Source organism: Balearica regulorum, chromosome 13 (genome assembly GCF_011004875.1).
Source record: "Balearica regulorum gibbericeps isolate bBalReg1 chromosome 13, bBalReg1.pri, whole genome shotgun sequence".
Classification (NCBI taxonomy): domain Eukaryota; kingdom Metazoa; phylum Chordata; class Aves; order Gruiformes; family Gruidae; genus Balearica; species Balearica regulorum.
In genome coordinates, this window is record NC_046196.1 from 18,342,748 (window position 1) to 18,356,981 (window position 14,234).

General features: G+C 42.7%; 1 long non-coding RNA gene across 2 annotated transcripts in view; it reads left to right on the forward strand.

The window, feature by feature from the left end:
- LOC142603702 (uncharacterized) overlaps positions 1-14,234 on the forward strand; it is a 127,997-nt gene that overhangs the window by 54,934 nt on the left and 58,829 nt on the right. For both annotated transcript variants that reach the window (XR_012837590.1, XR_012837591.1), the window contains one exon: positions 10,421-10,507. This is a non-coding gene — a long non-coding RNA (uncharacterized LOC142603702). The remainder of the gene's footprint in view (positions 1-10,420; positions 10,508-14,234) is intronic.

A 14,234-nucleotide genomic window follows, 5' to 3' on the forward strand; every position in this document is an offset into this window, starting at 1 on the left:
AAAAGGCTGACAGAAAAAACACCCATACAGTAATGGACCATAAAAGTGGCTCCTTTGCAAGTGCATTATTCATTCCTTAGCAATGCAGCTATGAGGGTATTTCCACTTCTAGTGACTCCTAGGAGCTAGGAGAATTGCAGAAGGGAAAACGATATGATGCCACTAGTTCTCCAAAGAAATAGTTACCAGGTGATGTGGTGGTATTTATCAATAGCCATTGAAAGGTGGGCAAATAATCTTAAAGCACAGTGCAACTCTGGGAGGGTGCTGTACGTTTCCCGTTGTTTATGGATGGTAGTAGCTAATTTGATAGATAGACTGTCCCATTGACTGCTCTCTGGAGAAGCTCTGGTGGTACTTGCACAGCGAGTGGCCCGCTCGCTAACTGTTGTGTAGCTTCGAACAAACAAATAGTGCTGTTTGCTGTCAAGCAAGTCAGAGCCTTCTCTTTGGAAAGGTGGAAGGCACAAGTCAGAATAATGCCAAATAAGAGAAACAGAGCAGGCTTGGGTGCGGTCTGATCTGTGGAGGAGGCTGTTTGCTGAACGTTAATCAGAGGTTGTCCCAGGCATTAGAAGCAGCACAAAAAAAGGCATGAAGCCAGGAAAAGGTGATGAAGAAAAAGGAAGCAATTGGAGGAGAATATTGGGCTGCGCGGAAGGAGCAGGAGGTGGAGCAAGACAGTTTGAAATGGGAGATGTTGGTAGGGGCAGACCTGCGCAGGCTCAGGGAGTGTGGAAATGTTTCAGGAAGGTGGTGCAAGCTACGTATCACTCCTGGCAAACTTCCTCTAAGAAAACAGTAAGTGGGTGGCCCGTTGCTATATGTGCTTCCCACTGACGGTTCCTGGGAGCCGGCCAATATTGTGTGTTGCAGTTAAGGTTACAGTGAGACTGGAAAAATATTGGCTGTAGCCCTGGTTCTGCAAATTGTTTGCACAGGGCATCTATTGCCATTAATAACTGAGTGCTCTGAAAGGCGGCCGTTTCAGATCGTGTGTGTGAAATGGGGGAAGGTGCTCCCACGGGGAGACAGTGCTCTACTGGAAAGCGATTCTTTAGAGCAGTTGCCACATTAGGTGGAAAATCTCTAAAGCAACAGCCACTGGGTGATCTTATCCCATGTTACAAGGTACTCGTTGGGCTTGTAGGACGGCTGCTCTGAGCTGTGGCGGAAGAAAATGAAAATTGTAAATGGAACGTACATTAGAGACTTCGACTTTTTCTCTGAAATCATTTGGCAAAGGACTCTCAGACCAAAATAGTCACCATCAAATGGACTGTGTTTTGCTCTGTTTCTTTTCCCACAAAAAAGAAAGGATTCTTATTTCTCATTTTTCTTGTACAAAAAACCAGAGCAATTTCTTAGTAAGGAACTTGACTATCGTGGTCACACTGTGCTCTTGGGGAGAAAAAAAATTGCCTTCCACTACAAAATGTTTACATTGGCTGCCAAGGTTTCTCCTGATTTCCTCTGTTGGGAATGAATAATTAAGAAGTGAACTGAGAGGTGAAAAAGGCTTCTATGTGTTTAAGTCTAATGTCACAGCTTTCCAAGGACAAAGCTTTTAGTACATAGAAAGGTTTCTCTGTCAAGCAGATGAATTCAATAGCTAAGCAAGACGCCAAGAAGAGGAGTCAAACAAAGCAGAGAATTCCCAGTAGGAAGCTTTTAGTATGCACTTATGACAGGTATTGCATGAAATGGATGCAGAGCACACATATGTGGGACACACGGGCAACACACATAAGGTGTTAATAGTCTAAGCTGATGCCAAGGAAGAAAAAGAGCAGACAGGGTCAGCTACTGTTTCCTGAGCTAAATGTTCCTTTTCTTACGGTGGTCAGAGGCAGGGGTAGTTTTACAATGTGCAAAACATGCACTTGTAATTAAAATGAAACTCACACTGACAGAGAAAGGGGATGGTGAATGTTGACCTCACATGCTGCATCTGTAGAGCATTTGGGGACACATTCTTTCAGCAAAAGTGATGTTGGCTTTTGATATTCTTTTAATAAAAGGTGAACAGGAATAAAATTCTGTGTTAATTTGTATGCACTGCATGAAGCCATTTCTCAGGAGAAGGCAGTGCCGATGGTACTTTAGAATAGAGAACTACCCTTCTATATTTTTAAATTTTCCATCCTTCTATTTAAAAACAGGGATGTTGCCATTGCTTGTAAACAGTGGAAATTAAAACAGTAGATAGGGGACAGAAGAAATTGAAAGGTTTTACTTATCTGTTCTGCTTGTTTTCTGCTGTTGGGCTTTTCAATACTATCTCTCATAGCTATTTAGGCAGGTAGGTTCCCAGTGTACCTTACTGACACATCTACCCAAGTTCGGCTTGTAAATCCCTTTGGAAATCTGCCCTTTTGAAACAAGACTTGGAATAGGAGCCACTGAGAACTTTGTCCATTTTCAGATGCACCTGGGCTGATATAGGTGAGCCTGCAGAGAGAAGAGTGTGGAATTTCTGTGTCAGAACCAGTTTGCCACTGACCCTCTGCGATGGTGGACAGAAAGGCAGTCTCTATGAACACGGAGGCTCAGATCCTCAGCTCTTAAGTCGTGGCTTGAGCTGTGCTTTTCTGCTTGCCTGGGGGAAAATCTCCCCCCTGTTCTTTTGAATTTAAGATTCCTCAGGAGGACGGGAAAGTCTGCTCCCAGCCTTCCTCGATTTTTTAATCTCCTGCACTAACCAAAGAATCAACAAGTATATCATCTTCCTCACAGTGAGATAAGATCCTTTAAGAGGCAGAGCACTCTGCCTTCCAACAAACTCATGCATAAAAGGTTAATTTAGAGCACACAGATATCTGCGTATGTTGGGCAAATGGAGAGCTGGAGGGATTCTTTTTATTCCTCCCATTCTCTAGCGTTGGCTAGTGAGTGCAGGTTGAACGTATGACTTTACATTACGGAGCACCTCTCCATCACCCGGGCCTTTTGTCAATTCACCAAATGTGACAATTACAGCATTTCAGAGATGAGACTTTCTAATCCTATTACTCATTCATCAACCTGCGGATGATAGCAGAAGCCAGATCGAACAGTGCCAAAAGAGCAGTGAGGAGCCTTCTCCAGTGCTGTGAAACTAGGCTTAGCTCAGGCACAATAGGTGTGTAATTTAAGGTTTTGTTGAGCTGAAATCCAATCACATACTTGACTGGTAGATCACAGAAAGACACAGACAAAAAGAATGAGATAATTCTACCTCACACAAACACTTGAATCCGGCTTTGACTTAATAACAAGTGTGTGATCAACCTTACACTGTTTCTTTCATTTTTTTTATATGAACCTGGAGATGGGATGGCACTGAAATACTTTACCTACTTGGGTATCAGCCAATAAAATTAAAAAAAAAAAATACCAGAAGGAAATGGAGGAACTTGCTTAGACAAATAAATGGAAAAAGTACAGACACTCATTATTTGAAAGATAATATGAAAATTTAACTTTTGCTCTTAGCTCAGTTCTATCTTGTCAGCATGTGGTACCTATTGCTTTCCCAAGGATGGGGAGGATCTAGCAGAAATATGAGGAGAACAAAGCTAAAAAAGTTAAACCTTGACTATAGAAGAAAAAAGCATACTGTGAACCTTACTGCACTCTCTCTCTTGCAACTAAAATACTCCTTTTACTTTGTCCTGTTTCAGACACATGCTGCAATCACAAGAGGGATGGTGGGAGCCCTTGTGGGTGCGTGAAGCGGGTGTCAAGGCGCTGCAGCCGTGTGCCACTGCTGGTCCCTCAACCATCTGCAGGAGTGGGAACATGATGGGGAGGAAGGAGGGTCCTAACCACTATCTCTTGTGGAAACAGGAAAGTGGATTCGCTCTGTTCTGTGTTTAAAGAGGTAGCTTTTCATTAGATAGTGTATTATTTAGATTCAGTCTTGTAAAGGAGAATGTTCAATACAGCCTGGTCCAGGAATGGCCTTTATATATTAACAAAATAAAATGTAAGGCACGTAAGTTAAAAGCTTTGGTAGGAAAATTCTCTGCAATAGGAGCATTCATATTTACGTCCATTGCCATCATCAGTGCTGTTCTTCCATATAGTGTAGCAGTCCAGCTTCTCTGGCCAAGTAAAAGTCTTCTGTCAAGACCAAACTTCAAAAAAACACATTTCCATAGTTTTGGTGTCCATCTTGAGCTCTTTGAACTAACAAGTCCAGTGGGATTAACAGTGTGTGAAATTTGGTACTAGCTTGTAGGTGTCATGAGCTGGACACTCAGAAATATAGAGACCCCAAACCAGAGGAGACATTAAAAACATGAGTACAAATGCACTGCTGGGAAAATTGGCAAAAAGGTTTAATGACTCGGATCTGGCAGAAGAGCAAGTGTTCTAGTATAGTGGTTGAAAAAAGATTTTTTAATTTTTTTAAATTTTTTTTTAAGTTTGCAGATCAAGAAATGGCTTCAAGCAACTTGATATGTAAGGCTTCAAAAGCCTTACATCCATTACATGAGCATTGGGTCACTAATGCGCAACCGGCAGTGGCAGCCCGTGAACATGGGCAGGGCATAACGCAGGTGGAAGCCAGTTGTTGGAGCTAATCTGCAGCAACAGGTAACACTTGCACTGTCCTTGTGCCAAAGCAAAGGAGCCAAGCCCTGGTGTCAATCATGCAGTGACTGGGGAAAAAACCCAAGGAGCTCAGAAAGATAAAAAGGAAGGGGATTCCTGGGGGTCAAAGAGTTAAAATGAAGTTTGAAGTTTGGCATTAGTCATAAGAGACCAAAATCCAGGCAATGTCTTACTAAAGAAAAAGTAAATAAATTACCAATTTGCAGGATATTACACTCAAAAGAATACAGAAACAACATAAATGGAAAGAGTCTTTTTTTTTTAAATAAGTGAGTTAGTGGGGGAAATTCCCACAGCAATGAAATTGATATTCAAACATGACAGAGAGAGAGTTTTTCAATGGTTCATAGGAATATGAGGAGATTGTGATATATTCCAAATGGAGGAAAAGAAGATATCCAGAACACAGCATAATCTGAGAAGCTCAAATTGGAATCTAATGTGGTTCCCAAACTGCGGAGATCTCATAAACATAGAGATTTCATTCAGCAATATAAACTCTGACATTTGACCAGACAATTGCCTTGGGGGCATTAGCTAAAATAGCCTCAGCTTTAAAATTGAAATATGAACTTCTGAAGGCTTTGGTAGTTGCTTTCCAGTGACACTGAGACAACCAATATGAATAGTGGCTGCTGGATATATCAGCACCCCTAATTTAGAAAGAGGCTGTTGATTTTGGCTATGTTTAGCCAGAGATATCCTCTCATCTAAAAAACTTCTTTCCCTGGGTTTGTGGATGTAGGTACCTCAGCTGTGTTTCACCAGCATGAAGACAGGTGTAGTTTTCACCATCCTTTCTGCCTGTCAAGCAGCCAAACGTGTTTGTTAATGGTGCGTAGCAAGATTAGTGTGTGGGGCGGTGGTGCTGCTCCTCGATGTGGCGTTTGCAAGGGCGATCCCGAAGAGGCTGGATCCTTCCATGGCTTGGGGAGTGCCTGTGCAGGGTAGCACGGAGATTGCTGTCATCTTCCACGTTCAGAGGAGGAGGCATCAGGCATTAACACTCCTACCTGGCATGTGGGTTTTATAGTTCCTTTTTTCTAGTAGAATACAGTTTGGGTTCCTTTGTGCTGCGAGCCTCAGCCCGCGAGCGGCAACCCACCGCGGAGCAGACTTTGAAGGTGAGCCACAGTTGCCAGAACAAATGCAGTTGTCGGTGGTCTCTGGGGGCTGCAGGTGCTCTCTGTGGGAGCTGTTTGATGTCGCTGACCCCACACTGAATTAGGAGGGGAAGGAGGAAACTACATTCAGCACTATCTGTATAAGTACATCTGCTAACGACCTGTGCCTGGTAAGGTGTAAATGTATACACAGTTCATCCCTTCAGCAAGTGCTCTCCCTTTATAGATATGCATGCACGCTGCTACTGTATTTTTAATAGGTATGCTCTTTTCGTGATGTTATACAGGTCCAAAATCCTACCAAGATTAACAGTCAGAAAATAAATGCTTTTTGTTGCTGCTGGCTTCTCAATATCCTGGAGGAACAAGAATGGTACTGGTTTCAGTTTGCTTTAGACTATGCAGGTGAGCATCTGCTCATCTGTGTAAGCCCTGACCCATCTCCTTTAGCTACCACATCAACTGCTGGGACAGCTATGTGATTTCCCTGCTTTTGTCCAATATAATAAAGATAATGAGCTAAACCACCTTACAGATCATGCTGTCTTCCTGACAACAAAGTAACTTGCTTTGTGTGCTCCCAGTACAAGGAGAACCTGTTTGGTAATACTGTCCGTATGGTCCCTTAAACTCCACGGGCTCATTCTCTCCCCATACCAGCTCTGTGCATTGCAGGTCTCCACTGCAACTTCAGCAGGACAGCGTGTTGGGAGGAGAGTCAGCTTGGTAAGTCACCCATGTACTGCACATCTGTGCTGCATGTCTATGGCCAGCTGTTGGTACCCGGGGGCCTCTGTGAGGAGACCAGGGGCTGCTCCATGCCAGGTGCAGCCGGAACCATCTCTGCAATGGACCTATGGCAGGGCACAGCTGACCCCGTCAGAGAAGCTGGTGGCACCTCTGTGAAAACATATTTAAGAAAGGGCAGAATGCTGCACAGGCAGTGAGGAGTGAGGGGGAAAAGGGTGAAACAGCCTTGTGAGCACCAAAGTCAGAGAAGGAGGGAGAGGAGGTGCTCCAGGCACTGGAGCGGGTATTTCCCTGCAGCCCATGGAGGACTATGCCAGAGCAGATGTCCACAGTGTAGCCCATGAGGGCCCCATGGAGGAGCAGGTTCTCCTGGCAGGAGCCGCAGCCCCTGTGGGGAGCCCACGCAGGAGCAGAGTTATCCCAAAGTACTGCAACCCATGGATGGATCCACACTGAAGCAGGGGAAAAGTGTGAGGAGGAAGGAGCAGCAGAGAGGAACTGTTAGGGACTGACTGCAGCCCCCTGTTCCTTGTTCCCTCTGCTCAGGTGAGGGGGAGGTAGAAGGATTGGGAACGAAGGAGCAAAATTGAGCCAGGGAAAAAGGGGTGGCATGGGGCAATGTGTTTTAGTTTTTGTTTCTCATTATCCAAATCTATTTTAATTGGCAATAAATTAAATTAATTTTTCCCCAAGTCCAGCCTGTTTTGTCTGTGACAATAATCGGTAAGTTGTCTCCCCATCGTTATCTTGACCTGTGAACTTTTCCATCTTATTTTCTTCTCCTGTGCTGTTGAGGAGGGGAGTCAGAGAGCGGCTGGGTGGGCATCTGGCCAAGGTTAACCCATCACAATATATGAATTTCAATGGGAAGAGGGATCTGAAATTGAGTCGTATAACTTTAACCAAGCAGCATAAATTAAATATTCTTCTGTCTACCTGGAGTATGCAGAGTGTTCAGCTTTGGCACTCTTCAGACAGTAAGGTGCAGTATGTGTTATAATGCAACAAGTCAGGTCCTTCCCTAACTTCTCAAATCAGAGCAGCCAGGACAAAGGCCACTTCTTCCCCCCTTGCCTGTCTTCCACCCTCCCTTTGCCCTGCCCTCTGTGGCCCTTTGCAAACCCCTGCACGCAGTGGCAGACCCAGCCTCGCTAAAATCCTGCTCTCTGCGGTAGCCTTTAAAAGGTCAGCCGCCATGGGCCAGTGGTGGATGTTTTTGCGTGACTCCTTTCTTTTTGTCTTCATACTCTTTCCCTCGATGCCTTGTCAAACTCTAAGAAAAGCTCTTCAGGGCCACAGAAGTGGGGGCAGGTTTGGCCTCAAAGAAATTTAAGCACCGTGTTTCTGTTTCTGTAGCTCCCAGATCAGTGCTGTCTGTGGCTGTAAAGTGTCAGACTCTGTATGGGTTGGTAACTAACAGCAGCAACACTTAACGAAGCTGAGTGAGGATGATGTTTAAGCATTTCTCATCCTAAGGAGCTACCAAAGCAGCTGTGGAAGGCTCCTAAAGTCTGGGTGTGCTCTGAATAACCTCTCTCACTATGGTTCACATTAAAAATTTTGATTATCTGTCAGACTGCTGCTCCCCTTCTCTTGAGCTATCAGAGTTGCAACACTCTGTAGAAGTCATTTACCTGCCAGCGGTACCGTTAGCCCTTTGTGAACAATTAAGCTGAGGTCGGAGGTTGTAATATATCAAATTTGCGGACCGTATTAAATTTTATTTTTACTGAAAGGAACTTTTTGTCTCTTTTATCAGGAGAAAAATTAAGCTGTGAACTGGAATTCCATCAGGCTGTCTACTGTGAAGCCCTGTGGCTTTAGCAAAGGGGCAGCAGTGGTCAGAAATGACACTCAAAAGGTAAATTTATTTCTTTTTTATTAAAAAGGCTAAGTTATGACCTGTACAGTATATCTTAAAGAAGGAGGGAAGTTAACATGACACACTGTATTTTCCCATTTCTTTCAAAAGGCCTGATCTTGCAATGTCCAGAGTTCAGGATGGGAGGGAAGGGGGTGCTGAGCTACCACTGAAGTTGGCCCACTGGCACCAGCCTGTTTCTGGTGATTAGATGAAATGTTGGAGGTTCTCTTATGCTCTGAAAAGAGCATGGAGGTGTGAGCTAAATATTATGCCTGTATAATTATAAATGGATGAGGGGATCAGGATAGGCTTTTGGACAGGATTTTCTGTTTGATTCTGGAGTTGAAAGTTTCTTGAGGTAAAGTTTTTAAAATCTTTGAAAACACGTCTTCAGTGTGGGCCTCTTCTCTCACCAAACCCACTAGGAGTTTTGCAGCTAATTTCTGGGAACTAGATCACTTGCAAAAGTTCTGTTTAATTTTTTTGTCTTTGTGAATTTTTGCCATTCTAAAGAATTGCTGTTTATTTGATAAATGGAAATAATTTTATTATAATCCAAATGACAGTGAAACCCTGTGTGATTCCCTGGTTTCCAGAAAGCACACATTTTGCAATCTAAACACCAAGTTAGAAATTCCCAGGCGTGCTGGAGGTCTGGTCAGCACCCAGCCAGGCTGACGCTGGCTTTCACCTCTCTGGGGTTGTATTCTGTAGTTTAGGGTAAGGGCTGTCTTTTGGACTGGAGTGTGCAAGTATGTATTTGTGTACTTGTTCTCTTCTTATGGGGATAAGATAGCCCTTTTGGTTTTGCACATACTGAGGCTTGCACATATATTTTGATGTAACTTGCATGCTGATCTTGTCGCTGCCTACCTGCTCTCTTTGCATGCAGCGGGCCAGCTGTGGTTTACACACAGACATGTTTGAGTTTCTGCACGGTGGCCAATGATATCAAATTAGCCTGCAAAGATCCGATGACCTTTTCATTTTTCTGTAAGATTAAAGGTTTACCCTGCTATATTTGGTGTGGATTTCTCCTCCCCTCTTTGCTGCACAGTGTTATGTTCCACTCATCCATATCTCCTGTGTTTCCACCCTAAAGAAGGCGGAATTTCAACAGTAAGAAAAGGAATTCTATTGTGCTCTGTATAATTTGAAAAACACCCTGTGGGATGAATTGTGCAATTTTAATATTCATTATCTCAAAGGTAGACAATAGAGTAGACCGTAGTAGGAAAGACCGATTAACAGATCGCTGAAGATAGTTTGTCAACTTGGCACACTATTTGGTGATAAGCGAGTAAAACAGTTTCTCAAGACCTGAATCTTTGGTATTAAAAAATGCAATGTAATGGCTGCATGGGAACCAACCTTCAGTAAACACATACGTGGGAGCTCACGAGCCATGCACGGGCAGAACTTACGTGGTTTATAAGTCTTATGCCTTATTGATTAGCAGCCGAGACCAAGAGATTTCTGTTGCTCCCTCCAGCTCTAAATGAAAGACTGGTTCAGAAGGGAGAGGGGAAAGGGAACACGCAATCAGTCCATAAAGTGAATGATAATGTTTTAATTACAATTCTATTGTTGTTATTCTGATTTGGCTCTTTGGGGTTGTGTAGTTTGCATATTCGTTCCTTTAATTCTCACAAAGGTTTTGTTGTTGGTTTTTTTTGTTTGGCAAAATTTTGACTCCAAAAAGAGAGCAAACTTGTCATTGAAAGGCTATAAGGGAAAGAATATTCAAAGATTTCTGTGGGGTAAGAATAGAATGTGGGTATAATTTTGTGGAAATAGAGATACAAAGATTTTTTTGTAAACAAGTGCACGTGTGGCAGCATGATTTTGGTGTGTAATGAAATTTAGCTAAGCAAAAAACTCCTCTAACCATCCTCCAATGCAATCAAAGTGAACTGATAATTTTTATGAAGGCTGCAGTACTTGCTAGTTCCCTTTTTCAAGTGAAGATTTCCAGGGTATTCATTTTGTTAAAAACTTCAGTGAAATACTGCACTACATACTGGCCAATTCCTTTCCCATAAAAGACATGTATTCACAATATTTTTTGTTTGTTTCTTTTTAGCAAATAACATGGAATTCATAGCAGACTTCCAGCTCCTGTGAAAGATAGAAGATGCTTTTTCTTCACACAACCTGTGCATCTGAAGAAGTAAGTTGATCTCCTTGTAGAAACACTATCGCAGCTACAACCTTCTTGACTAGTTCTTTATGTCCTCCTGTCAAGCATTATTCTCATTATGGGAACACTTCTCAAGGTTTTGTGTCAGTATGGATTAGACTCGTAAGAGCATGCTGAGACAGTGTGCAAAGCTGCAACGTCTTCCATCTCCATGGCCGCTTTGAGAGGAAATGGGGTTCCACTTCTTGCTCTGAGGTCAGAACAGTGTTAGAGGTATTTCTTCAAGCCTAAGCCAACCTCAGGTATTCCTGGGAGGTGCACACGTACTGGAGCGGACTGGGGTAGGGCATGAGCATAGACCAGAGCTTGGAAAACGTGGTTAAGGTTGATTTGAGGAATGTTTTCTTTCATTGTAGAGTTAAAGCCGTAACAGTCAATTCAAGCAGCAGCAGCACTGTGATGCCTTCTCAGAATTATGGTGTTCTGTACACCTACTACACACGATCAGGGAGCGGGGGGAGTCCACTGCAGACTCCGCTCATGTAAGCTGTCTCCAGCTGTCACTAGAGATACTGAAAAGCAAGTCACCATCACAGGTATTTCCTGCTGCCGTCAGATGATGTGTAGTGACTAAAAGGGTTGCCAAGGATGAGAAAAGAACAGGTTGCAACAGCCAATATTTAATAAGTGCATCCTGAGATTTTTCAGAGTAATTTCCATATTTATACATACTATATTTTAATATTGCTGTGCTTGTGCCCACCTAGTTTTTTCCTAGCCTATGCTGTCTCCAGGCCTGAGAACTTTGTCTTTCCATTGTGTTCTGTCTCACAGGCATAGTATAATGACAAACCAATTCCCTTGCTTCCTAGTTAATGAATAGTTTCTAGCTTTTTCAGGCAGGAGTGTTAAAGAAAGCCTAGCTTTCAGCTATTAAAAATATTCAGTGATATTTATGACAGATTTTCCACTTCTTCTTTCCTGCTGCACATAATCTTCAAATCATTAAAGGGAAATTCTGAGATTTTCCATGCTCAGTGCTAATGTAGCACTTGTTTCATAATGAAGCTTGAAATGGTGGGGTTTTGCTCCGCACATGATTAATGCTAAAGTCCACATCCTTATCTGATAGAAAACACCAAGAGCTCCACTGAAGTAAATGAAGTTAGGATAATTTGCATCGGTTGAGGATGTGGTCCTGTATCTGGTTGACATTATCATGCCTGCTACAGTATAGACACCAGCTGGGGTGCTGTTGTTTCATTCCTGTGTAGGGTAGGAAGGGCCTCAGTGGGGGGAGAATGAAAGTGGAGAATGGCCATTGCTAGCACAAGTTAGGAATAAGCTGTTTGAAGTATAAGCAGATTGAAATAAAAAGGAAAACTGACCATAACATAGTGAGATGCAACCGAAAGGACGTGAACTTAGTGAGGTTGCTCCGCTTCATGTTACCCTAGAGGGATTAGTGCTCAGAACAGTTCCTCCAGCCCATGGCTGTGATCTGGGATGGGGAAACTTCTCCCATGCCCTGGGGTTTTCAGGTCAAACTAAACTGCTTAGGGGCTGTACCTCAAAGCCATGTGGAGGATCTAACTACTACTGTGCAAAATGCCCTGTTTCTCAGGTGGAGCTGGCAGGAACCAGTTCTTCAGCAGCTGCGTTGGCTTTCTATTTGCATTTGGATGAAAACCAAGAGGTTGCTTTTTTTCTCTCTGACTTTGAATATAACTCTCTCTCCTCCTTAATGCTGCCCTACTTCTTAAACATTGATGCTGTTTGCAGTGCTGTAGCTACCTGGTTCTGGGCTTTTGTTTGAGAACACTTGTGCCATAATATTCTCCACCAGAGGAGTCTTGCTAGAGGCACTGTCTCCTCTCCAGCCCCAAGGAAAAAGCATCTTGTCTCTGGCACAATGGAAACTTGTGGGATTGTCATTCTGCCCAGCATGACTGAAATAGCTGTAAAATATGGTATGCATTTTTAGTAGGTTGCAACTATGTTCCTTGAGCTGAAGGAAGAGAGCCCATAGAGCAAAATAAATTACCTTTTTACACATTTTTTTTCCCCAAATGAATTTTTGCAGTAGTTTTTAATTAGTAATCTTCAATAAAATAAAACCTTATAAATACTCGATCCAGCTGCTGTTAAAATAAGAACAGAATTCCTATTGAATTGAATGAGGTCAGACTGAGGCTCCAAGTGAAGGTCAATACAATTTTTAGTTCCTTCTCGCTCCTTCTTGCCCAATCTGGCAGTTACACATAAGAAAGTTGGCCAGCTGTGAGATGGCGATTCAAGAAGGATGGGTACGCCTCGGGATCCATTGCTCCAGCTGTCTCAGGCTGTTCTGGTGAGCCAGAGGTTTGTGCTCTTCAGCCCAGGGATAGGGAATTACAAATGTGTGCTGAAATAGAAGCCAGAGTTCAGAGTGAGGATACAGTAGAACAAAGCCCATTGGTATGGGAGAATTCTAATAAATGGCATGAACAAAGCACTATCATTTCAAATTCTTGCCAAATGTGACTTGTGATTGTAATTTTTCTTGGGAATACGGCCTTGCCACAAAAAAAAAAAAAAAAAAAGAAAAAAGAGAGAAGCTGGCAATCTCTTTGGAATTAAAGGTTTAGGATATGACATGGGGAATTAGACATGGGCCTCCCGTTAGCAAGAATGTTGACCTCCGTGCATAGTTCTGAAAATAAACCCTATCTCCAACTCAGTTGTGGTTTTTTTTTTTCTTCCACTGAAGAACAGGCGTAGATGTCACTGAGGAGGAGAGTAGATCTCATGATTGGAAACTTTTGATGTCGTTTTCAACTGCAGTTGTAAAACTGAGTGATGACATGTAGATGTCCGCACCCAAAATATTTACAAATCAAACTGTGTGGGTGCCTAGTTTTTATGGTGGCAATAAAATAATTGCTTAGTATTTCCCGGTAAATTTTTAGGCCTCAGTGATTATTATTAAAAAGAGGGGGAAACAGGGAGCTATAGCAGAACTGAGAGTATAATTCAGAAGCCCTGCTTTTTACCATGGACTTACAGTCAAAAGACTGTTCTGTAACATTCAGGCCCCTTCAGCCATCTTTATCATAAGCATGTGCTTTTGGCAAGCAGCTCCACTGAAGTCTGGGCAAGGGATGATGACACTTGGAAGTCAACAGGAGCATAAGGTGGCAGTAAAACATAATGTGCAGAACAGTACCTCGGGACTCACAACCTTAAAGTCCCACTGCAGCACTGGGTGTGATTTGAGTTCTCTCTGCCTCAGTTTCCTTCTGTGTAAACAGTGATGATCTCTTTTGTGAAGTTCTTTGGCATCTGCAGAAGAGAAGTACTGTATAAAGACTTGCTTGCTATTATGCATATCTTGAAAACAAAGCTTAATGCTTCAGTGCTTTGCTGGTTTGGGGTGAATGTGCTTAGCACTTGGTGTGATCAAGCTGTCGATTACATAGGCAGTGGTTTGTAATAAGAGCCTTATCAGTAACAAAAACCCTTCTGTCATTATCAGACAAGCAACAATCGTATTTTAAAATGGTTGCCAAGTGTGTTTATTTGAAGATGGTTGTTTCTAGCATGGCTCAAACCATTGTGTGGTGAGTGTTCAATTGCTTCCCTCTAAAGCCAACATTTATAGCTTGCAAAACTCTGTTAGATAAATGTCAGTTTCTGCCATAATTTGTGGAATCAATACAAACTAAGTCAAAGAATCACAAACAGTAATGTGAAAATAAAATGATCTGTGTTATGGTTT